Raw genomic sequence first — 26,066 nt, forward strand, 5'->3', positions numbered from 1 at the left:
AGCTGCCGTCACCGTCACCTGTGAACAGTCGACTCCAGCGCTTCAGTCTTTGATGACCCACAGACACTTCCCCAAGAAACCTCCAGGCCTTCGGCCTCACACTAGGGCTGCATCATGGGTCCAGACTACAGGAAGTTGGTGGTGCCCGGCATGAGGAATTTCATCAGTGGGTGTTACTAGTGCTTCCAGCTACTGGGTTCTCTGACCATCCAGCATGCAGATGGTCACTGTGGGGCTCTGCTGCTGGCAATTATGTGAGCCAGTCCGATAAATGTTCCTGTGATCATTTTATAATGCTATATATTATAATATATAGTGTGTATTACCACATAGAAGCTTCTGTTCGTTCTGTTCTTCTAGAGACCCCTAATACAGGAAGTAACCTATATGCTACCTTAACACTGAGACCACTGCTACCCCGCATGGAAACACATCTTCACATGCATGCATAACAACACACACACACACACACACACACACATACACACACACACACACACACACGGAATAAAAAAAAATAATTGGGCCAGGTGATCATGGCACATACCTTTAATCCCAGCACTCAAGAGGCAGAGGCAACTGGGCCTCAGTCTCAGCCCAGCCTGGTCTACAGAGACAGCTCCAGGATAGCCAGGGCTACACAGATAAACCCTAAGAAAAAAACAAAAAACCAAAAAACCAAAACAAACAAAAAATAGTTACAATAAAGGCAAATATATGAGACAAAAAATACACAGGGACGTTCCAGGTTCTCCTCACAGATGACACTCTCCTCACAGACACCCTCCTCACAGACACTCTCCTCACAGACAGACACTCTCCTCACAGACAGACACTTTGCTCACAGACACTCTCCTCACAGACAGACACTCTCCTCACAGACAGACACTCTGCTCACAGACACTCTCCTCACAGACAGACACTCTCCTCACAGACAGACACTCTCCTCACAGACAGACACTCTCCTCACAGACAGACACTCTGCTCACAGACACTCTCCTCACAGACAGACATTCTCCTCACAGACAGACACTCTCCTCACAGACAGACATTCTCCTCACAGACAGACACTCTCCTCACAGACAGACACTCCCCTCACACTCTCCTCACAGACACTCTCCTCACAGACAGACACTCTCCTCACAGACACTCTCCTCACAGACACCAACCGACTCAGGTTAGGTGGGAACCTTTAGAGGTAGATGGGAATGCCTAGCCCGAAAGATAATGGATGTTACTGGTTTGAATGGGAGCCACTGCTGCTGGTCAGACTGCAGAGGGAAGCTGGGCTACATTGTGACGATTTGTGTCTCGTGGGAGGAGAGAAGAGCCACTGTAAGGCTTATCTGGGTCCTGTCCTGGTGACATAGGTACCTTTGAAAAAATATCCTTCAACTATACGAGGGACCTAATGGGTCACAAGTCAACCTAAACGGCAAATAAAATGTAAGGGGACTCGCAATTGGAAAACAATTATATAAACCTTTCTAAAAGAGAAATTATGTCCCACCCAGCCCCCCTCAGCACTATTTCAGAGGAAAGTCAAACTCCGCAGTCTGGCTTGAAGGTTCTTTATGAACCGCTGGCAGGAAATTACCTTTCACCACATCTCCTCCTTCCAGCTCCTAGCTGACGAAAATAGTTCCAGACACATAGAAGCGCTGTCGACGCCCGGAAGAGGCTAGCTAGCTTCACACAATCTGGCCTAGGCATGTTCTGCCAGCTCGGGGGGATAACTGTCCTCGGCCCCTGGTAAACACCTAATTATCTACCAATGCCCTACACAGACGTATTCACCGGGAGACATCCCAAAGATTGGTTTCTCTGAAACCCTTTCTTCTCCATTCCCTAAGCAGAGAGGTGCCCTCCTTCTCTTACAGCAGCCAGTTCACTGGATAGACATCTTAGTTTTCTCCCAGAAGCTGTCTCCCACTCTATAAGAGGCAGGCATTTCTCCATGAGACAAATGTCCCACTCCTAAAGGAATAGAAGTCTCTCATCACGGTACGCTTAGCTTATCTAATACAGGGCAGGCTCACAATAACTTCACATTTTTGTTTATTATTAGTGTGTGTGTACATGCTATTGAGACACACATGCTACAGCACGTGTGTGGAAGCCAGAGGACAACTTTGTGGAGTTGTTCCTCTTTCTATTATTAAGCAGGCTCTGGGGATCAAACTCAGGTTGTCAAGCTTTTGCAGCAAGCACTTTACCCGACTGAGCCATCTCACTGGCGCCAGAAAATTTTGATTAACCTGAGTTGATGCCCAGGTAGGAAGGCCGACACTGTAATCCAAGCACTCAGAAGGTTAAACCAGGAGAATAATGAGTTCGAGGTCAGCCTGGGATAGATACACCCCTCCCCCCACCCTACTGCCACCCCACTCCCACCCCAGAAAAGCAGTGGATCTGCTTCTATATTAAGAAGCTAAGAAAGCTTACTGTCTGGCATCAATGAGAAGTAGTCAAAGTACATGCCCCGTAACAGGGAGCTAGCTACCCAGGACACAGGGAGCTGTGCTAGGGAAACCGGCTCCTAAGTGCTGGGTTACAGACATGTGTCGCCACACCGGGGCAGCTCCTGTGTCTTGTGATAAACCATCACATCTATAGGGATCGATCAGGGGAGGTAGTTTCAGAAGATGCCTCCACAGAGGGTCACCGTTTTTCCTGGTGTTGAGACAGAGAGCTTTCCCTCCCAGAATCCCTGTGAATCTGGATTCACCATCCTGATTCTTAAGTTCAAGGTTTCAAATGATTTTCAAGTAACAGAAATAACATGCTGTTTGCGTCTCCAACCATCTCCTAGCCTCTGCTCGGTTACACATTCTACTTCCTCCTCCCCTTCACTGGTTTCCCTGAGCTGGCGGAAAATGGCAACCCAAGGAAGGGTGTGACACCCACCCCCTAAAGCATGAATGGTGGCCAGGAAAGCTAAAGACGCCACTCATAAAACTTGTCGCCACAGGATAGGAACTCTGGGACTGAGAAGCTATAGTGAAAACCCCCTCCCTGGTGGAGATGTGAACCTTCCTCAGAAGGCTCCAAGAACAAACCAAAGTACAGTTATACTGAAGTACCCCTTGGGGGACCACTGAGCTTATGGGTTTACTTTAAAAGCATAGGTGAATGAGGAGCTACTGACAGGAACTTGCAGGCCTCCCGAAGTAGCCACACCAGGAAGTCTTCACCCAGCATCACTGACAGCTTCCCCACAGCCTCACAGAGTGAATCCCCCTCTAGTCTTCCTCAGCCTATACACAGTAGCTCTTCCCAGGACCACTCCCCAACAACCATTGCATACAAATGGCTAAAAGGAATGGCTGAATATCAGGTGAGGGTCCAGAGTCCACTCCCCTCCTCTAAAGGACTGTCAAGAGTCCTCACGCTCACTCCCGGTGAGACACTGGTGTCCTGATGTCCTGAAGTGGGAGGCTGTGTGGCTCTGGAGATAATAGCTTGCCAGAGAAGCTCCCCCTAAATCCAGACACAGAGGAGTGATTACATAGGAGCTGGGCCGCCATGGTGCATTCTGGGTAATGCAAAAATCCCAAAGAGGCCAGGAGGTGCCCCCCCCCAAATGGATTCCTGAAAGGATAAATGGTTTGATACACCACTTCACCCCATCTGCGTAACCTTTGGCCCCAACGCAGCTAGGTGTGCAGCCTGCCTCTCTGACTGGAAACCCTGCCAGCATAGAGCTCTGGATGATGTATGAATGGCGGTGTCCTTTCCCTAAATCCGGTTGCTGTCAACTAGCAAGGCCACCTCCCGATGTTCCAAGGCTGGATATCTTTTTATCTCTGCCCTGAGAAGATGCCAAAGTCAAGAAGAATGCCACCGCCGTTGGCTTCTAAAGAAACACATCCGTCAGAGAGCCAGTGGTATGTGTGCAAGCCAAGGCCCAGAGAGTTTATCTGACATCTGACGCACGTCCACAACCCCTGGATCCCGGATCCACACGCAGAAAACCCCACCATGAAGACAGAGCAATAAAATGACTGAGATTGGAGGAACAGGCGACTCCTGAGAAGAGGTCAGCCCCAGGAGGGGAGTGAATAGCCTGTCAAGTCAGCTCTTCCTGGTCATGGCACAGAAACCACAGAGGGAGCCTTAAACAGAGGAAGGTTGCAGGCTTGTAAGGTCCATCAAGACCCACTCCCTTTCCCTGAACAAAAGAGCCCTCTGTGGTAGTTAATATCATCCACTTGATGGGACCTAGAATCTCCTAGGAGACACTGGTCTGGGCGTGTCTGGGTTAATTGAGACTGAGGCTAATTGAGGGGAGGTAACCTATCCTGGATGTGGGCAGCACCATTCCACACCATTCCTAGACTGAATACAAAGGAGACAGGGAGCTGAGCTCCAGCATCGGTCTCTCTCCGCTTCGGCTTCCACAGGACTGTGGATACAATGTGACCAGCTCTCTCACACTCTTGAGCCATGCCTTCCCCCACTATGACTGACTGTATTCCCTCGAACTGAGAGCCTCAGTAAACCCTCCTCCCTTAAGCAGCTTCTGCCAGGTACATGGTCAATGCAATAAGAAAAATAACTAAAAGACTCCTGTGTGTTATAAAGTGTACCAGCCCAACTATTTGCTTACTCGAGGGTTGAACTTGATTTTTATTGTCAATAGCCATAAGCCTTGTCCACGTACCTACGACTATACACACAAGTCATAGAAAATTAAAAAGCACAGAGGGGTGACCCCAAAACTGCCATAACCCAAGAGTCACCAATATTTTAAAATTTATTTCTGTTTGTTGATAGTAAGAGGGGACTGCAGAGACCGTTCAGCAGTTAAGGGTGCTTATTGAGCAAGCCTGAGGGCTGGAGGTCAAATCCCAGCACCCATATAACAAGCTAGACTACAAAGCAGGCATCCTTTGTCTGGATGGGAAGGAGACAGAAGGATCATTGGGGCTTATGGTTACCCAGCCTAGGAGAAAAACACCTGCCCCACATTCAGAGAGACATTTCCTCAAAGAAGTAAGTGAACAGTAATAGAAGTAGACACCTGACACTCTTTCCTGATCTACACACACACACACACACACACACACACACACACACAAAGTTTATAGTTGCCAACAAGAAAATATCCACTCCTTATTGCCTGTTTTTCTATACTACTGTGATGACCATAACCATAGTTCTGCTGACTGTGACCCACTGAGACACTGCTAAAAGACCCAGCCTAGAGACCCAGAGGAGAGAGAGACCATGTCAGGTCGTATTCAACAGCTACACAGGTTGCCTTGGAGGCTGAGACTAGAACCTCATTTGCTTTCTCAAGTGTTACACTGTCTTTCCTGGGAAGCCATGAATAAATGACTAATCACTCCCAGTAAGGTATTCATCAAACTTTACTGAGTGAGTTGACTGAACTTACAGAGAGAGACACATGAGGGATTACTTACAGAGGCAATGGGTGACCCAAAACAGCTATATCTCTCACTGCAAATTCCCACCCCAGCATGAGTGGTGGCCTCATGGATACTGCAACCTGGAGTCCTCCTCTCAGTTAACTTTCTACTTCCTGTATAGCCTAGCATCTCCCAAGATTCTTTGCAGCTTCTGGAGGGCAGGAAGAAGGAATGACCAGAATCCCAGGTGAGGGTTCTACGACTTTCCTCCACCTACTAGAGATGACCAACAGCTCCATTTCCATTGCCGTAGACCTGGACATCACTCTCTTGTTCTCCTCTAATTGCCATGGCTAATCTCTCCTCCAAGATGGCGTCATGTTTTACCTGGAGGAAAGAGAGCATTCTATAGCACCAGGGTTGGAGAAACAGCACCTTCTCAGGAGGTAAAGATCACCCATGGAATTACTGGTTATTTTTATTATCTCAGTAACATAATACTTATCAGAAGCAACTCAAGGAAGGAAGGATATATTTTGCTCATCATGGAGGAGAATGCATGGTGTTACGGTTGGGTCCATGTCAATGGGAGCTCCTAGCTTGTTCACACTCTGCTGGAATTTGAAGCAGAGCGGGGATTATGACTTTCCAAGTCCATTCCTAATAGCTTATATCTACCAGCTAGGACATACACCCCAAATACTCTACAAGCTCCCAAAACAGCACCACATGAAGACCAAGTGTTCAAACGTTTATATTCAAATTGTAAATCAGCCAAGTGTCATTTCTCCCAAGGATTCAAAGAACTCCAAGAATCTAGCTCAGTGGAGAGTGAGGAATATCTACATAATGTAAAAGGAGAGGGAACCAAATGGGAAAAAAAATAAAAGTCGGAAAGAATTGAAATTGCTGTATCTAAACTGGAAAGGATGGAGATAGGTCATATGAACCACCCTGCCCAGATGTAGCCACCCATCCCCACTCAGCTTATGTAAAAGTAAAGACTTAAGAGAATGGTAATGGGACACTGGAAATGTGACGTTATGGGTTTTACATTCAATATGTCCTCCCAAAATTCATGTGTTGAAGGCTTGGTCCTCCTAGTTAGCTTTAGCTGCCAACTTGATACAGCCTAGAGTCTTCTAAGAAGAAACGATTGAGGGATCAGACTAGCCTGTGGGCATGTCTGTAGGGGGATTGTCTTGACTGTTAATAGGTGTAGGAGGGTCCAGCCCACCATGGGCGGCACCATTCCTAGGCGGTTGTCCGGAACTGAATAAAAAAGCTAGCTAAGCACGAGCTGGTGAGGCTCCATAGTTCTTGCCTTTCAGATTTTGCCTTGGCTTTCTTCAGTGATGGACTGTGAGCTGGAGGTATAAGATGAAATATTCCCCCCCGAGTAGCTTTTGGTCATGCCGTGTGCCGCAGCAACAAAATGAAACCACAACAGTCCCCAAAACAGAGGTGGGGCTCCTGGGAGTGGTTACACTATGAGAATTCTCACCTTTTTAGAGGAAGTAAGTCACTGGGGGAGCACGTTTTTGAAATGTATACTTTCCTCACTGTCTCATTTCCAGGACATCATAAAGTGTACAGTTTTATTCCTCTGAATGATCCCAACCCTGATGCTCTCTGCCTTACCACGGCCAAAGGGCAATGGAGCCAACCCATCATGGAATAAGCCCTTCAATGCCATGAGCTCAAACCTCTCCTCCTTTATATTGTTTCTCTTAGGACACCAGCCAGCAAGATGACTTAGAGGGTAAAAATGCACAAGCCTGAAGACCTGAGTTCAGTCCCTAGAAATGACATTTAAAAAGCTGGGTGTGGTTGTGTGCATTTGTTTGCCCAGAGCCTGCAAAGCAGAGACAGGAGGATTTCTGGGGCTCCCTACCCAGCCAGCCTAGCCTACTTCGTGAGCTCCAGGCTGGTTAGAGACCCTGTCTCAAAGATAAAAGTGGATGGTACCTTAAGAATGACACAATGACACCCAAGGTTGACCTCTTGCCTACACACACACACACACACACACACACACACACACACACACAAGTGCACATGCCCATGAGATGGACCTGGATGAACATCTTCCCACTCACCTTCATCCCCTAATTGCTGCATCCAGGATAACGGAAACATGGAAGAAAAGACCGACGCAATAGGAGGGTTTTGTAATACAACAGCCAAAGTCAAGCAAGAAGACAGACACTCGCCTAGCATAATAAAGTCCAGAAATTATGTCAGCAGGAAGCCATGAATCTTCTCTGTGGATCACTGCGATCTGTGGGCAGGAGATGAACACTTGCACTTCGAGGTGCCTGATTTGTTGTTTAATACAGTGGAGGATGAGCTTAGGAAACAGGAAGATACAGAACCTCCCACCCAGAGTGGAGGGCCCCTGACTTCTCTGACTTGTAGGCTCCAAGGGTCCCTGGTTCCAAGCAATGGTAAAATGAATAAAGACACTAATATCAACGAAGGGTGGAATACTCCAGATAATTCTGACCCAAGACAGAGGAAAAGCAGGTGGAGGAGGAGAGTAAGAAAACGGGAGCTGGAGAGACAGCCCACGTGGTAAAGCAGTTGCCTTGCAAGCACAAAGGTCCCAGTTCAATTCCCAGAACCTATGAAAAAAAAGCCAGGCGTGCTGGCTTGTGCTGGTAATCCCAGGGTTGAGGAGATGGAGACAGGAGAATTCCTGACGCTCACCAACCAGCCCCCTATCCTAGTTAGTGATTTCCTGCTCACTGAAAGACTATATCTCAAAAACAAAAGGTTTGGGGGTAGGGGGTAGTGAGAAGTCTCAGCTGGTAAAGGTACCATATGATTACCTGTATCCCTGAGACCCACACACTGGATGAAAACAACTGCTTCAAGCTGTCTTCTGACCTCCACATGTATGCTGGGAGATGCATACTTACAACACACACACACACAAACACACACACACACACACAGAGCACACACAGAGCACACACTAAATAAAAAAATAAGGGAGTGACACATGCCTCTATGCATGCACACACATGCATGGGTGGGCGCACACACACACACACACATACATGGGCGCATACACACACACATACACACACACACATATATATACACATACATATATATGGGTACACATACACACATATACACACATACATATACATCATATACATATGCATATACATGTACATTATATACATCTATACACACACATATATACACATATTTCTGGGATTATATATATATATATATACACATATGTGTATATATGTGTGTGTATGTATATATATATATATATATATATATGCACAAAAAAATTGAGAAAACAATGTCCAATTGGGAGATCTGGCTGGGTGTTTCCAACTTGAAATCAAAACAACTGTGAGGATGTCAGCATGTGACCCTCACGAGACCAGGCCTGACAGGAACAAAGCTCTAGTCACACCAGAGAGGGTGCAGCTGCCAGACCAGAGGAAGAATTCCACCTAAGTCTAGCTTGGAGAACTGGTGAGAGGTAACCCACAAACAGTGGCATCATTAGCCCGGGCGATGGAGTCCAGACCACACAGCCAGGGTCCCCACTTCAGTTCATCTTCTACCACCTGTAGACTGAGGCTGCCCCAAGGTCACGCAGCTGGGACAGAGTTACACTGCAGCCGGTGTGGGAGGGCAGGAGGGAGAGCTGGCTGGAATCTCAGGGGAAGAGCCTGACGACTCACAACACCTTTGTCTTAGTCAGTTTTCATCAACTTGACGCAGGCTAGAGTCATTTTTTTAGAAAAAGTAACTTCAGCTGAGAAAATGCCCTCATCAGGTTGGCCTGTGGGCAAGCCTCTGGGGCCTTTGCTTGATTGGTGACTGGGAAAGGCCCAGCTCACTGTGGGGTGGTGTCATCCCTGGGCAGGTGGTCCTGAGTTGTATAAGATAGCGGCCATGGGGAGCAAGCCGGTAAGCAGCACTCCCCACAGCCCTGCATCAGCTCCTGCCCCCAGATTCCTGCCCCAAGTTCCTCCATTGACTTCCCATCATGATCCATTACAACCGTAAGCCGAAGCAAACCCTTTTCTCTCTCTATTTGCTCATGGCGTTGATCACAGCAATAGAAACTCAAGGAAAACAGCCTTCTGCAAGGGAATGTCAACAGGCTCGATCTTGTGAGGGTCCCTTGTGCATGGCAACATATGCTCTGATTTCAAAAGACAATCACCTTTGATCAGCTCAGAGGACAGCATTCCACAGCACCGGTCAAGAGACCGTTCACAAACATACACCAACACCTACCGGTTAGAGCAAGGAGGTTTACAATGTCCAGTTTTCAGCCTGTGTCCGATACTGGTTCTGTATTGTATTGCCCTGGGGGACAGGTTAAAATTTCTTCCAGAGGGAGGGGGAGGGGAGGGGAGGGGAAGGTGGAGGGGGGAGAGGGAAAAGGAGAGAGAACATGCTAATTCGCCCATGTGAATAGGCATTTGCCTGACCAAATAAGAAATGGGCTTGGTCTTTACCCCATGTCCCTAACAACCACCCCAAACACTACTGGGGTCAGTTATGTAAGGGTGACTGGATCCCTGAGGGAAGTCCCCTGACAAGAGATTCTAAAACCTAGAACTAAAGGTATAGACTTGGGAGTTTTTGCTGCTGCTTCAAAGATTTACGATACAAGGAACAAAATAGCAGGCAGGGGGTAACGGTGTGCTTTGTGAGCAAAATAAACCGGTATATTGTAAGTTGGGAAGGCTTCCTGGAGGAGGTGGTGTTGGTTCTCAAGTCCTGAAGATCAAGAAGTTAATAAGAAGTACCTATCAGGACCATTTCCCACCTCCACTACCAGGGAGCTACCGCGGGCTTCCTTGGAAGTCAAGACAAGGACGGAGCATACTTTCTCTCATTAGAAACAGTCTGTCATCCCCGAGTCTCCTCAGCTCTTGGGCTCTCTCACCTGAGATCCTGGTGTATTCCTTAGAGCTGCTTCCAAAGAGACTCCAGTCTGACTACTGGAACTGCAAAGGTGGACTAGCCACACAGCCACAGCCAGGAGATCGTCCACACCGAGTTGGCTCAGTCCGTGCAGACCACCGAAAAGTGCGACGGACCCTGGCTACAATGCCCGGTCCAACTGTGGGTCAGGGAAGCATGTCGCCTGCTTTCTGGAGCCAGGCCAAGCCCAGCTGACCTACCGGGCAGATGGAGGTGGAGCTCAGGGATCCTGGCCAATCTCCAGTGTCACATTAACTCCCAAGAAGCCACAAAAGCAACTGGCTGAGGGCGGCAGCCATGAGCTCAAGGCCAGGTCCTATTCCAAACTGCTGGGGCCTCATTGTGACTCTGGTTCTAATAGCGTCTGGTCCTGGATAAATTGAATGTACTCACCATCAATTGGAGCCTGATACTCTATGCAGTCCCCGACCAATGAGCCGAGAACTTTAGGATTTCACTTAATTCTTCTCAAACTTTTATTTTAATTTAATTAAAATTCACACTGCAAAAAAAATTACTCCCTTTTAGAATTCATTTTTATTTATTAGTTTCCTCTCTCTCTCTCTCTCTCTCTCTCTCTCTCTCTCTCTCTCTCTCTCTCTCTCTCTCTCTCTCTCTCTCTCTTCTTTCTTTCTCTTTTCTCTGTGTAGTCCTGGCCATCCTGGAACTCACTCCATAGACCAGGCTAGCCTTAAACTCACAGAGATGAATGCTGGGAGTAAAGGCGTGCGCCATCACCACTCACTAGGCTTGCTTTTTTAAAAAATGGTACTGGGGGTTGAACCCATAATAAGAGTTCTAACTCTGAGCCACCCCTACCCAAGACCCTCACTGTGGGGTTCTAGGCAGGTCCTTGAACTCATCACAGGTCCCATGCCTGAAAAGGTCCCTAGACCCACTGACTGGATCTGAAAGGCAAAGCCTCTGTACCCGAAACATTCTAGCTTTTCCCTAGATCCAAGCCTGCTCCCTGTATCCTGAATGTTGGCCAACTTGTGGACAGCTCTTCCCTCAACAGATTTATACATAGAAATACCTAGTGAGGAGAATGCCTGTGCACCTGATCTGACTTTGATATTTCCTGCCGCAGAGAAGGCCCCCTGCCTGTTCCCATCTGCCAAGCCAGAGCTCACGCAGACCTTAAGCAAATCCCATATGCCTATGCTAATGTGAGTCAGGGCCCTGTCCCTCAGACAGTACGACTGCTTCTTATCGCCCTCAGCCTGAGTCATCAAAGGACCCGGAGAACTCGTGTGACAGTGAAATGTCCCCACAGGCTCACCTGTTTGAACCCTTAGCTCCCAGCAGGTGGCGCAGCTTGGGCGGTTGTGGAACCTATAGGAGGTGGAGTCTTGGTAGAGGAAGTGGGCCACTGGGGGTGGGCCTGGAAGCTTTCCGCAGATGGGCTCCACTTCCTGACCATGGATGCCGTGGGACAAGCTGCCCCGTGCTCCTGCGGTGCCTTCTGTACCACAATGGACTGCTCTTCTATAGGATTCGAGTTCGATTCCTAGAGTACCCTTACCAAGCAACTCACAACCTGATGTAACTCTAGCTACAGAGGATCCAACACCCTTCACAAGCTACTGAACACATGTGCGCGCACACGCCACACACACACACACACACACACACACACACACACAATCACATACACACAAAAAAATTTCTTTTAAGTATTTGAGCTGGGCATGGTGGTGCGAACCTATAATCCCAGCACTGGGGACTGAGACAGAGGGATCATAAAGTTAAAGGATGTCCTGAGCTATATAAAGTAACCCAGTTTGCCACGGAGATTGTTCGGATCAGTAGAGCATGTGTTGTGCAAGCAAGGGAAGCCGAGTTTAATCCCCAGAACTTATAGAAAAATACGGCATGCCAGAGCCCATGTGTAACCCCAGGATTGGAAAGGAAGAAAAAGGAGAATCCTTTGAAGCTCGCTGGCCAGCCCGGTTGAATCAATGAGCTCCAGTTTCTGTGAGAGACCCTGTCTCAGACATGAAGCAATTGAGGAAGACAACTGGGGCCAACTCTTTGCTACACCTACACACACACACACACACACACACACACACACACACACACACACACACGCTCGCACGCACACGCACACGAGCATGTCCAGCACGTCACACGCATGCCCAGAAAGCATCTGAAGAATATAATGTTAAGTTTTTGAAAACAGAATAAAGTTGTTAAGTTAGATACAGAGCAACTTACTGACCTTATAAGACATTTTACGGCCACAACAATTGGAGTTCTAGTTTCTGCTAGCCCAAAGTCGATTCTGTCTCCACCAAGGGAAAAAAATGATCAAGTTATCATGAGAACCCCACAATGTCTGAGCTGTTAATTAATGATGAGTAGTGAGTCAAAGACACATCCTTTTATCCTTGGCAGGGGGCGGGGCTTGTTAAACAGCGCTCATGTGACCCTGGAGGATGCTCTTTCTTTGCCTCATTCTTGTAGTTGATACTTTTATTTCCTCTAACAACTTGGATTGGTTGAGAAGCCAAGCTCTACATAAAATGCCTCCAAGACACGGATCTGCGATGTTTAACATCCTGAAGCCATACCGCAAACACTCCTTGTAGGGATAGTGCCCACCTAGGAGGCAGAAATGAAAAGCCACAGAAGGGGCTGGGGTTATGTAGACCAACTGTTAGGGTGCTTGTCTACCATGCATAAAGCCCTGAGTTCAAGTCCCCTGTACTGCTAAACAGGGATAGTAGCATCCCAGCATCTCAGAGACTGAGGCTACGTAATGAGTTCAAGGCCAGTCTCGACTATATGAGACCCTGTCTCAAAAAGAGGGAGGAAATGATATATTGGTTGTAGGGCACTTTTCTAGCCTATCTCTTGACACTTCTGCAAATGTGTCATTCTAACCCGAAAAGTTCCTTGAACACACTGGTTTCTGACACCCTTGAGTTTAACCAAGCCACATTATTCCCTAATCCCGACATACCCATCCCCAAAATGGTCATCTTTATTAACCCTGGATTTACATCATGGCAGACCACCCCCTGGGGGGGGGCATATTTCCTTTAGAATGAGTTCTTTAGCACTCCCTGAGCTGGGGGTAGCTAAACAAGATCTATGGAGAGTTAATCTTGAATGCCAACTTTATTGGAGTGAGAAACACCTAGGAAACTTGTTGGGCACACCTCTGTGTATACCATCAAGGGTGTTACAAGAGATGGCTAAGTCCTGAAAGCACTAATCAATGGGTTATTCCCTTAATAGATTCCTAATATGTCCGCATTTGGGAAAGGTGGGGAAAGGAGGAGGTGAAGCTTAGTTGGAGGAAATGGATTACTGGGGGTGTGTCCTCAGGGCTCTATTTAGTCCAGGTCCCTTCCTGTCTCTCTCTTTGTACTTCCTGGTTGAAATTGTGTGAACTGCCCTCCTCAGCAAAGTCCTCCTGACCAAGACAGACAGAATCTCCTGCAACACAAATACGAAATTCTTGTCTTTGATCTATTTTTTGCCCAGTATTTTGCCACTCTTGCTACTGTAGCAATTATGCCAGATGACCAATGACAAAGTTTCCATACACATCGTTCTAAATTGTTTATTGGTCTCTTGCAACTTAAACCTTTCAACAAAGGTTAAATGTAGACAAATTTGCCCTACTTTTTGTATTAAAGGAAATTTGGGAAAATGGAGTGACTCTCCAAAGATCACATGACTGGGGGGATAGTCAAATCAGGATTCAAATAAAAATATCTCTTGACCTCTGTCTCCCTCTCCCATCTCTTTTTCTCCAACACCCCTCTTTACCTCCCCCTCCCCTCTGCCCCTGATCATCCCAGGTTGCCTTGCCTTGAACTTGTTATATAGCCAAAGATGACTTTGAACTCCAGATCCTCCTGCCTCCACCTCAAATATAGGCATGTGCCACCATGCCTGGTTTATTTGGTACTGGGGCTGGAAGCCAGGGCTTCGTGCCTGCCAGACAAGTATTCTACCAGCTGAGACAGATCCCTAACTCCTAACACAGTTTCTCCTGAGCCATAACTATATTGTATGTCGAAAAATAAAATAAGATCAATACTTCCAAATAATTTAATCAAAATAATCAATAACAGGGAGCATATGGTAGTTTTCATTGGCATGTTCCTAAGCACTTATGTGTTAAACAATTCTTCACCAGTTTTTGGTAAACTTGAGAAGGTGTATGTGAGTTCTTAGTTAAGTGTATGTTTATATATTTTACCAGTTCGATGAGGTATTTTCTTACTGGGTTTTAAGAGTTCTTTACAGAGCCTAGACAGATGGCCCAATGGATAAGAACACTTCCTGCTTTTGCAAAGGACCCAAGCTCCGTTCCAGGACCCAGTGGTTCACAACCACCTCTAACTCCAGCTCCAAGGAATCTGATGCCCTCTTCTGATCGTCGTGGGTGCCTGCACTCACACATGTACAAATTCACACATATACTTGGAATTTTTAAAAACTCTTTAAAATGTCTTTAGATTCTGAATTTTTTTAAAAGGAGGGGGGTCGTTGCTATTGTCTTGTTTCGTTGAGACAGTGTCATGTAGCCCAGGCTGGCTTTTTAACCTTGCTACATAGCCAAGGATGACCTTGAGTCACTGATTGTCCTGCCTCGACTTGTAGAGTTGAGAGGTCATGTGTATGCTGCTGTGCCTGGCAGGATACAGGAGTTTTATAAAGTGTGACTTTGTGACTATTTTCTCCTACAATGACATTCTGACACTCTGCCTTTTCCTCCTCTCAATGGTATTTTGTGGACAGCTGAAATTTTCATCTGGGTAGACTCTGATTTATCTGTTTACACTTGGTTTTCTTCTACCCTAGAGTGCCTTTCTTTCTGAGGTGCTCTGCACCAGCTTTGATAGATTCCTCGAGCAAATGCGTTTTATGGCCTATGCCTTCTTGTGCATACAATCCAAGACCACGGAAACTTGGATGGACCTGGTTGCCACGAGAGAGAAGCTTTCAAGGAAGCTGAAATAGAGCAGTTGTGTGCAAATGATTGACAGTTTCTGGAAATCCTGGGGTAACTTCAATCGACAAAGCCCAGCCCATTGGCAATGTAAAGCTGTGTGAGTCACTTCCTCACTAAGACCTCCTGGCGTTCTCAGAGATGGTGAATGCTCACGTTGCACCTTAGCCTGAGTGGGCTGGCATTCTGGGGGCATGACTGTCCAAACCTCCCAGCTTCCAGATGGAATCAGCTATAGCATCTCACTGCAGCATCGCACCACGGCATCCCCCACAGCATTCCCCCACACCATCCCCCCACACCATCCCTCCACAGCATCCCCCACACCATCCCCCACACCATCCCCCCACACCATCCCTCCACAACATCCCTCCACAGAATCCCCCCCAGCATCCCCCACAGCATCCCCCCACAGCATCCCTCCACAGAATCCCTCCACAGAATCCCCCCACAGCATCCCCCCACAACATCCCTCCACACCATCCCCTCACAGCATCCCCCACAGCATCCCCCCACAACATCCCTCCACAGAATCCCCCCAGCATCCCCCACAGTATCCCCTCACAGCATCCCCCACAGCATCCCCCCACAGCATCCCCCCACAGCATCCCCTCACAGCATCCCCCACAGCATCCCCCCACAGCATCCCCTCACAGCATCCCCCCACAGCATCCCCCCACAGCATCCCCCCACAGCATCCCCCCACAGCATCCCCCCACAGCATCCCCCACAGCATCCCCCACAGCATCCCCTCACAGCATCCCCCACAACATCCCTCCACAGAATCCCCCCCAGCATCCCCCACAGCATCCCCCCACAACATCCCTCCACAAAATCCCCCCCCAGCATCCCCTACAGTATCCCCTCACAGCATCCCCCACAGCATCCCCCCACAGCATCCCCTCACAGCATCCCCCACAGCATCCCCCCACAGCATCCCCTCACAGCATCCCCCCACAATATCCCTCCACAGAATCCCCCCCAGCATCCCCCACAGTATCCCCTCACAGCATCCCCCACAGCATCCCCCCACAGCATCCCCCAACAGCATCCCCTCACAGCATCCCCCACAGCATCCCCCCACAGCATCCCCTCACAGCATCCCCCACAGCATCCCCCCACAGCATCCCCCCACAGCATCCCCTCACAGCATCCCTCCCAGCATCCCCCTACAGCATCCCCCCACAGCATCCCCTCACAGCATCCCCCTACAGCATCCCTCCACAGAATCCCCCCCAGCATCCCCCACAGTATCCCCTCACAGCATCCCCCACAGCATCCCCCTACAGCATCCCCGCACAGCATCCCCTCACAGCATCCCCCACAGCATCCCCTCACAGCATCCCCCACAGCATTCCCCCCACAACATCCCTCCACAGAATCCCCCCAGCATCCCCCACAGTATCCCCCCCCCAGCATCCCCTACAGTATCCCCTCACAGCATCCCCCACAGCATCCCCCCACAGCATCCCCCACAGTATCCCCCCACAGCATCCCCCACAGCATCCCCCCACAGCATCCCCCTACAGCATCCCCCTACAGCATCCCCCACAGCATTGCCCACAGCATCCCCCTACAGCATCCCCCCACAGCATCCCTCCCAGCATCCCCCTACAGCATCCCCCCACAGCATCCCCCTACAGCATCCCCCTACAGCATCCCCCACAGCATCCCCCACAGTATCCCCCCACAGCATCCCCCACAGCATCCCCCACAGCATCCCCCTACAGCATCCCCCTACAGCATCCCCCTACAGCATCCCCCTACAGCATCCCCCACAGCATTCCCCACAGCATCCCCCTACAGCATCCCCCACAGCATCTCCCCACAGCATCCCCCCACAGCATCCCCCTACAGCATCCCCCTATAGCATCCCCCCACAGCATCCCCCTAGAGCATCCCCCTACACCATCCCCCACAGCATCCCCCCACAACATCCCTCCACAGAATCCCCCCCCAGCATCCCCCACAGTATCCCCTCACAGCATCCCCCACAGCATCCCCCCACAGAATCCCCCCACAGCATCCCCTCACAGCATCCCCCACAGCATCCCCCCACAGCATCCCCTCACAGCATCCCCCCACAATATCCCTCCACAGAATCCCCCCCAGCATCCCCCACAGTATCCCCTCACAGCATCCCCCACAGCATCCCCCCACAGCATCCCCCCACAGCATCCCCCCACAGCATCCCCTCACAGCATCCCCCACAGCATCCCCCCACAGCATCCCCTCACAGCATCCCCCACAGCACCCCCCACAGCATCCCCCCACAGCATCCCCCCACAGCATCCTCCCACAACATCCCTCCACAGAATCCCCACCAGCATCCCCCACAGCATCCCCCCACAGCATCCCTCCACAGAATCCCCCACACCATCCCCCCAGAGCATCCCTCCACAACATCCCTCCACAGAATCCCCCCCAGCATCCCCCACAGTATCCCCCCACAGCATCCCCCCACACCATCCCCCCACAGCATCCCCCTACAGCATCCCCCCACAGCATCCCCCCATATCATTCCCCACACCATCCCCCTACAGCATCCCTCCTCAACATCCCCCCACAGCATTCCCCCCACACCATCCCCCTACAGCATCCCTCCTCAACATCCCCCCACAGCATCCCCCACAGCATCTCCCCACAGCATCCCCCTACAGCATCCCCCTACAGCATCCCCCCACAGCATCCCCCACAGTATCCCCCCACAGCATCCCTCCACAGCATCCCCCACAGCATCCCCCCACATTATCCCCCCACAGCATCCCTCCACAGCATCCCCCACAGCATCCCCCCACAGCATCCCTCCACAGCATCCCCCTACAGCATCTCCCCACAGCATCCCCCTATAGCATCCCCCCACAGCATCCCTCCCAGCATCCCCCTACAGCATCCCCCCACAGCATCCCCCTACAGCATCCCCCTACAGCATCCCCCTACAGCATCCCCCACAGCATTCCCCACAGCATCCCCCTACAGCATCCCCCCACAGCATCCCTCCCAGCATCCCCCTACAGTATCCCCCCACAGCATCCCCCTACAGCATCCCCCACAGCATCCCCCACAGTATCCCCCCACAGCATCCCCCACAGCATCCCCCACAGCATCCCCCCACAGCATCCCCCTACAGCATCCCCCCACAGCATCCCCCTACAGCATCCCCCTACAGCATCCCCCACAGCATTCCCCACAGCATCCCCCTACAGCATCCCCCACAGCATCTCCCCACAGCATCCCCCCACAGCATCCCCCACAGCATCCCCCTACAGCATCCCCCACAGCATTCCCCACAGCATGCCCCCACAGTATCCCCCCACAGCATTCCCCACAGCATCCCCCACAGCATCCCCCTACAGCATCCCCCTACAGCATCCCCCCACAGCATCCCCCTACAGCATCCCCCACAGCATTCCCCACAGCATCCCCCTACAGCATCCCCCACAGCATCTCCCCACAGCATCCCCCACAGCATCCCCCACAGCATCCCCCTACAGCATCCCCCTATAGCATCCCCCCACAGCATCCCCCTACAGCATCCCCCTATAGCATCCCCCCACAGCATCCCCCTACAGCATCCCCCTACAGCATCCCCCACAGCATTCCCCACAGCATGCCCCCACAGTATCCCCCCACAGCATTCCCCACAACATCCCCCTACAGAATCCCCTCACAGCATCCCCCTACAGCATCCCCCACAGCATCTCCCCACAGCATCCCCCTACAGCATCCCCCACAGCATCCCCCCACAGCAGCCCCCACAGCATCCCCCCACAGCATCCCCCACAGCATCCCCCACAGCATCTCCCCACAGCATCCCCCACAGCATCCCCCACAGCATCCCCCTATAGCATCCCCCCACAGCGTCCCCCTACAGAATCCCCTCACAGCATCCCCCTACAGCATCCCCCTATAGCATCCCCCCACAGCATCCCTCCCAGCATCCCCCCACAGCATCCCTCCCAGCATCCCCCTACAGCATCCCCCCACAGCATCCCCCACAGCATCCCTCCTCAGCATCCCTCCTCAGCATCCCTTCATAGCATTTCCCCACAGCATCCCTCCACAGCATCCCCCCACACATCCCCCCACACCACTCCCTAACACCATCCCCCCACACCATCCCCCTACAGCATCCCCCCACAGCACCCCAGGTTGTTCTTATTGTTTCTGTTTGTTTTAGTTGCTCTGCTTATCTCTGTGACAAAATAACTGTCCAGAGCAACAGGGAGGGTTTATGGAGAGACACAGACCCAGGTCACAGTCCATCATGGCGGGGGAAGGCTCAGTGGCAGGGATGTGAGGCAGCTGATAACATGGCATCCACAATCAGGAAGCAGAGAGAGAAAGATGCAGGGGCTCAGCTCACTTTCTCCTTTGTATTCAGTCTTGTGCTGCCCACCTTACGGTGGGTCTTGCCGCCTGAATTAGCATAATTTTTTAAATCCCTCAGGGACATATCCAGAGATTTGTCTATAGGGTGTATCTGCATTCTGATCCAGTTGACAATCAACAGGAATCAAACGATGCATTCATTCCACACAAGAGTACTAAACACCAACCACACGTCGGGAGCTGTCTAAGGTGCTGGAGGCAGAGGACGCCACCAAGTCAGAACACCTCGGCAGAGGCCTGTATGTTCACACACCTCTTCACATACATGCACACACAAATGCACACACAGGAACACACGAGCATGACATGCATGCACACATCCACGTGCTGAGAGAGAGAGAGGAAGAAAGAACAGTTGGGAAGAATGCCGTAGGGTCTGGTGTGGCGGCACGTGCCTGTAATCCCAGCCCTTGAAGGATGGCAGCAAGACAACTGGCAGTTCAAATCCACCCTGGCTCCATGACAGAAACTGTCTTATAAAAGCCAAAAGCACAAGAGAAGGGGTTGAGGTTTTGTCTTTAACCGTCTACGGTAATGCTAAGTCCGGGGGTGGGGGGGGGGACCTTGAATCTGCTTGTAGCCCCTGTGGCCCTGCCCCCAAGTTAATTCTGATTGGTGAATAAAGATGTCAACAGCCAATAGCTGGGCAGAAGAGACAGACATAGATGGGATTGGGTCTGGAAGGACCACAAGGGGAAGAAGGAACAAGGAAGCCACCGTGGGATAAGGGTGACCGCTTGGCCTTGAGCTCACATCTAGCTGGAGATGACCTTGAACCCCTGACCCTTCACCTCTAGGGTTATGGGATGACAGATGTGGGCCAACACATCTGGTCCATACTCCGCCTCTTTATTCCTCTAGCTGTTTCTTATAGGAAGATAAAGATTTTATTTTGATGACTGTCAATGAAACGGAATAAAAACACCAAGAACATGCCCACGTTGATACAGGCAATTAAATTTCGACGAAGGAAAAAAAAAATCAATGGGAAGAAGCGAGGTTTGGGCTTTTCAATAAATAACACATTATCTTAATTACGACAGCTTTATAATAAGCCTGGAAAGAAATAATTTTCCAACTTTCAGTTTTTCATTTTCAATATGGATGTGTTCTATTTCTTTTTATTATCTTATTACACGGACTAGAACTTCTGGTAAAATATTGAACAAGAGAGCTGGAGAGAGGGCTCAGTAAGTAAGAGGGCTGGCTGCTCTTGGAGAGGACTCAGGTCTGCTTTTCGGAACCTGTAGGAGTGGCTCAAACCACCTGTAGCTCTAGCCTTCTTGAGCACTCACATACATGTGACAGACACGCACGTACACATACATTCATGTAAAAGTAATAATAAAACGAAATATTAGGTAAAATTTTAAAGTGCACATATGCCTCTTATTCTGTTTTGAATGAACATATAAATGCTTCTACCTAAAGATGTCGAAGCAGTGATTTGCTAATCCGATCTAAACTCCCCGGCATGCGCAGGTCTCCTCTACACCCACCCGAATGCTTTGGATCCACAAAAGAAACACACACACAACACGAGGAGGGATGCAGACATTCACCATAAACAGATCTCAATTCCTTATCGTGAGGCATGGAGTCAAGAAAGATACTATCGTATTTTGGATCTGAGGGTGGTTTGTGAGACTCTGTGTGTGTGTGTGTGTGTGTGTGTGTGTGTGCATATGTGTATGTATGTGTGTGCATGTGTATGTGTGTATGCGTGTGTGTGTGCATATGTATGTGAGTGTGTGTGTGCATGCGTATGTATGTGTGTGCATGTGTGTGTGCGTGTGTGTGCATGTGTTTGTGCATGTGTGTGTATGTGTGTGTGCATATGTGTGTGTATGTGCGCGTGTGCACGCGTGTGTTTGTGGTCGTGAAGTAGCCAGAGGTCAGTCAACCTTGAGTAACACTCTTCAAGAGCATGATAACTTGTTTGTTTGTTTGTTTGTTTGTTTGTTTGAAACAGGGTCCCTCACTGGCCACAAGCTTGGCGATTAGTCTAAGCTGATTGGCCAGTGAGTCCTAGGGATCCACCTGTCTCACCCACTCGGCACAAGGATTACAGGTGTGCACCACCACATTGGTTTTTACATGGCTCGTAGGTGGACTGAGCTATTGCTTCGAAAGCTGGAGAACCTATCAGAGATGAGACTTCCCTGGCAGAGCTGGGTCGCTGAAGGTGGGCCTTCGAAGGTCTTCCTGATGCCTGGTTCTGGCTCCTCTCCACTGCTTCTTGGTCAGCCATGGTGTGAATACCTTCTGCCTCATGTTCCCACCATGAGCAATGGAGACACTTCCACTGCTGTTCCTTCATATATACTGCACATATACTGGTAAGCTGCTGTGCACTGTTTGAACTCACCAATCTCAGGAAATTGGAACACACACACACACACACACACACACACACACACACACACACATCCTGCTGTTTCAGGCCCAAGCATGTTTCTCTGAGAATGGGCTTGCCACCTGAACTCGGTGACAGGGAGGGAAAGAAACAGCAAAATAGTCCAAGAGCAAAACACTCTGTCCTCGAGGGCAGCTGGAAGGGGACCGATTTCCAACAGAGGTCACTAGTTGTACTGGCTGGTTTTGTGTGTCAACTTGACACAAGCTGGAGTTATCACAGAGAAAGGAGCCTTAGTTGAGGAAATGCCTCCATGAGACCCAGCTGTAAGGCATTTTCTCAACTAGTGATCAAGGGGGGAGGGCCCAGCCCATTGTAGGTGGTGCCGTCCCTGGGCTGGTGGTCTTGGGTTCTATAAGAGAGCAAGCTGAGCAAGCCAGTAAGTAACATCCCTCCATGGCCTCTGCATCAGCTCCTGCTTCCTGACCTGCTTGAGTTCCAGTCCTGACTTCCTTTGGTGATGAACAGCAATGTGGAGGTGTAAGCTGAATAAACCCTTTCCTCCCCAACTTGCTTCTTTGTCGTGATGTTTGTGGCAGGAATAGGAACCCTGACCAAGACACTAGTGTTTATCCCAAAACATAAAAGTGCCCACAGTAGGAGAGAGAAGCTGAAAGTTCAGCCATGGGAACACCAGCCATGGAGAGAAAGCCCAATGTGGAATTCAGCTGACTGCCCCAACTTCCCCAATCAGTTGCTGCTGGATGCTGTGGATACCTGATTGGATGATGTCGTGGATGTTGTGAGCGCTTGATTGGATGATGTCATCCGTATCTGTTACTATTTGTTTGTTTTAACTTGGAAGCCTCTCTCTCTTAAGGGGACGATCCTCTGCCAAGGACTCTCTCTTGATTGGGAACCCTAACTGAATGACTTGATGGGGTTCCCCATTAATTTCTTCTAAAATGTATTGAGCACTCAATTGGATGGAACTTTGATGGCCAGCTACCCATCTATTGATCAACTGCCACTTATTCTTTTCCTTTGCCTTTCTATGTATTTAGTAAGTTCATTTAAAATTGAAGATCTAGCGATCACATATCAGTCTCTGAACCACACAGAACACCTTCCCCGCAGTGTTGGACTTAAGCTCTTCTGTAACCATGAGGGAACATAAATCCTTCCAGTCCTAAGTTATGTCTGTCAGGTACTTTGGTCACATAGACGAAAAAGTGGCTAACATAGATGCAATGGAATTGTCTTACTTCTTGGCCCCACATGATGTGGCTTAAAGATCAAGGTATTAAAAAACATCATAGGTTCTCCCGAGCACCATATTAAAAACCAAGTGTAGGGACTGGAAAAAATGGCTTTGTGGTTTAAGATTGCTTGCCGTTCTTGCAAAGGACCCAAATTTGCTTTCCAGCACCCACATCAACAGCTTACAACCTCCTGTGAACTCCAGCACCAGGGACACTTCCGCCCTCTTCTGGCCTCTGAAGGCAGTGCACTCACATGCACATTCCCACACAGAGATACACACACACACACGTACTCCAGAGCACATACGTGTGTGCACACAAACAATTTAAAACCTAAAAATAAAAAAAGCAAGTATGCTTATACACACGCATAATCCTAGCACTCAGGAAGTGAAGTTAGGGAGCTCACAAGTTCAAGGTCATTCTCAGCAACTTAGCAAGTTCAAGCCCAGCCCGGACCACACATCCACCACCGCCCTCTGTTTTAACAAGAAAAAAGACTTACCCCTTTTTTACCTCCCCGGACACAATCACATCTGTAAATATTTTCAGAAGACGTAAGGGAGCAGAGTACAAAGTTTTCTGTATTTTTTTTCACGTTTTCTTTATGAGATTTTTTTCTCAGAGCCTAAGTCTGCTGCGCGAGGCATGAGGGATTAGCCCAGGACAGTCAAACCTCCAAGAGTTGCCTTCTTTCAAAGTCATTGAACCCCTTTGAATTGACCTACCTGCTGAGCACACAAAACTAAATGCTGCTTCCTGGCTGTCTGCTCCAAGGAGTCTCTGTAAAAACACCCTTTTCTGGTGTCTCTAAAAACTGGACGGGGGTGGGGGTGGGGGTGGGGATTTAGCTCAGTGGTAGAGCGCTTGCCTAGCAAGCACAAGGCCCTGGGTTCGGTCCCCAGCTCAAAAAAAAAAAAAAAAAAAAAAAAAAAAAGCAGAGTATGGTGACACGTGATGCCAGTGCTAACCAGACAGAAACAGGCAGATCCCTGAAGCTCATGGTCAACCAATCCAGCCTATTAAGTAAGTTCCAGAGACCATCAAAAGGAATTCTAATTAATTAGGCAATTAATTAATTAATTAATGGTGGGCAACACCAGAGGAATAACACCTGAAGCTGATCCCTCTCTGGCCTCTACATGCATGTGCGCATACACCTCTAAACATACATGCAACCAGGCACTGTGTGAAGTCAAGAATAAAAGGTGGATGCCGGTGCTCAGCTCACTCTCTCTTTTTTTATTCAGCCCAGGACCCCAGCCCATGGGAGGCTGCTGACCACAAATTTGAACGGGTCTTCCTAGCTCACTAAAGCCAATCCAGAAACCTCCTCACAGACTTGCCCAGAGCTCCATGACCACAGTGATCAAGTCGATGACGGACATGGATCATCATATTTGGTCTTTAGTAGTTTTTTGGCTTCGGGCAAAGAGGTTGCGCACAGAGCTGTAAGGAATCTGGACTTTCGGAGTATCGTAGTGGATGCCTGTCATCTCCGCCGAGATGAAGGCTGAGGCAAGAGGATCCAGGCCAGCCCAAACTACATAGCCAAACCCAATCTCAAACAACCGAACTGATAACAAGTAGTAGTAGTAGTAGTAGTAGTAGTAATAGTAATAGTAATAGTAGTAGTAATAGTAATAGTAGTAGTAATAGTAGTAGTAGTAATAGTAGTAGTAGTAATAGTAGCAGTAGTAGTAATAGTAATAGTAGTAGTAGTAATAGTAGCAGTAGTAGTAATAGTAATAGTAGCAGTAGTAGTAATAGTAGCAGTAGTAGTAATAGTAATAGTAGCAGTAGTAGTAATAGTAGCAGTAGTAGTAATAGTAATAGTAGCAGTAGTAGTAGTAGTAGTAGTAATAGTAGTAGTAGTAGTAGTAGTAGTAGTAGTAGTAGTAGTAGTAACAACAACAATAACAATAACAGAAAGAGAGGCAAAAGATGAGGTTAGGAAACAGAGGCCATGCCTCCTCCTGGCTAACACGTGGTGTTGGAGTGAGATGGAATCTTCCAGTAATGATTTTGTCTATCTTGTGAATTCTACAGAGAACCCACGAGGACTTGGGATTGTGGCTAGAGGGAGATCCCCAGGACACACAGACATCTGTACAGTATGGTTTCTCTTAGGATAAAAGAAGGAGCTGGGGAGATGGCTCCGCTGGCAAGAGCGCTTTGTGATCTTCTAGAAGACCTCAGTCCATTCCCAGTGTCCACACTGAGTGATTCCCAGCCACCTCCAGCTCCCCGGGCATCCAGTGCATCTGCTTCCATGAACACTGCACTTAGGCACACACTTGCTCATGTGCGTGCACACACACACACACACACACACACAAGCACACACACATGTATGCATAATTTAAAATATGAATAAATCTTTTAAGAAACAAATACTTTTAAACAATAAATAAGGACACTGGAAGTGCCTGTAATCTTAGCACTCAAAGGCTGAAGCAGGAGGATTGCATGTTTGGGATCAGCTTGGGTTCCCCTAGGAGACTATCTCAAAAACAGCAAAACAACTTAAGGACAAGAAAAGACAGCAAACAATTATCAGAGAAGGTGAAAAAACCAGCATAAGGCACTACTAAATGTTAGCAAAAAAAAAAAAAAAAAAGACCATTTAATGCAATGGCTTGAATTGGGGAGACTTGATTCATCTCTTTGCTGTGCTCCCCTGAACACACTGTCCAACTTCTCTGGACCTTGAATCCTCTCTTTGCAGTAAGAAATGATAA

The 26,066-nt window shown here is 49.1% G+C and overlaps 1 protein-coding gene across 4 annotated transcripts in view; it reads right to left on the minus strand.

Moving 5' to 3' along the window:
* Caln1 (calneuron 1) overlaps window positions 1–10,515 on the minus strand; it is a 491,219-nt gene extending 480,704 nt beyond the window's left edge. Inside the window, exons 1-2 of one of the 4 annotated variants that reach the window (XM_087579025.1) lie at window positions 9,648–9,719; window positions 548–651 (exon numbers count right to left, since the gene is read on the minus strand). The gene's annotated coding sequence lies outside the window, so the exon portion shown is untranslated. 4 annotated transcript variants of the gene reach the window in all.
* Between the last annotated feature and the right edge of the window lie 15,551 nt (window positions 10,516–26,066).

This window comes from Rattus norvegicus, chromosome 12 (genome assembly GCF_021556685.1).
Source record: "Rattus norvegicus strain SHRSP/BbbUtx chromosome 12, alternate assembly SHRSP_T2T, whole genome shotgun sequence".
NCBI classification, from domain to species: domain Eukaryota; kingdom Metazoa; phylum Chordata; class Mammalia; order Rodentia; family Muridae; genus Rattus; species Rattus norvegicus.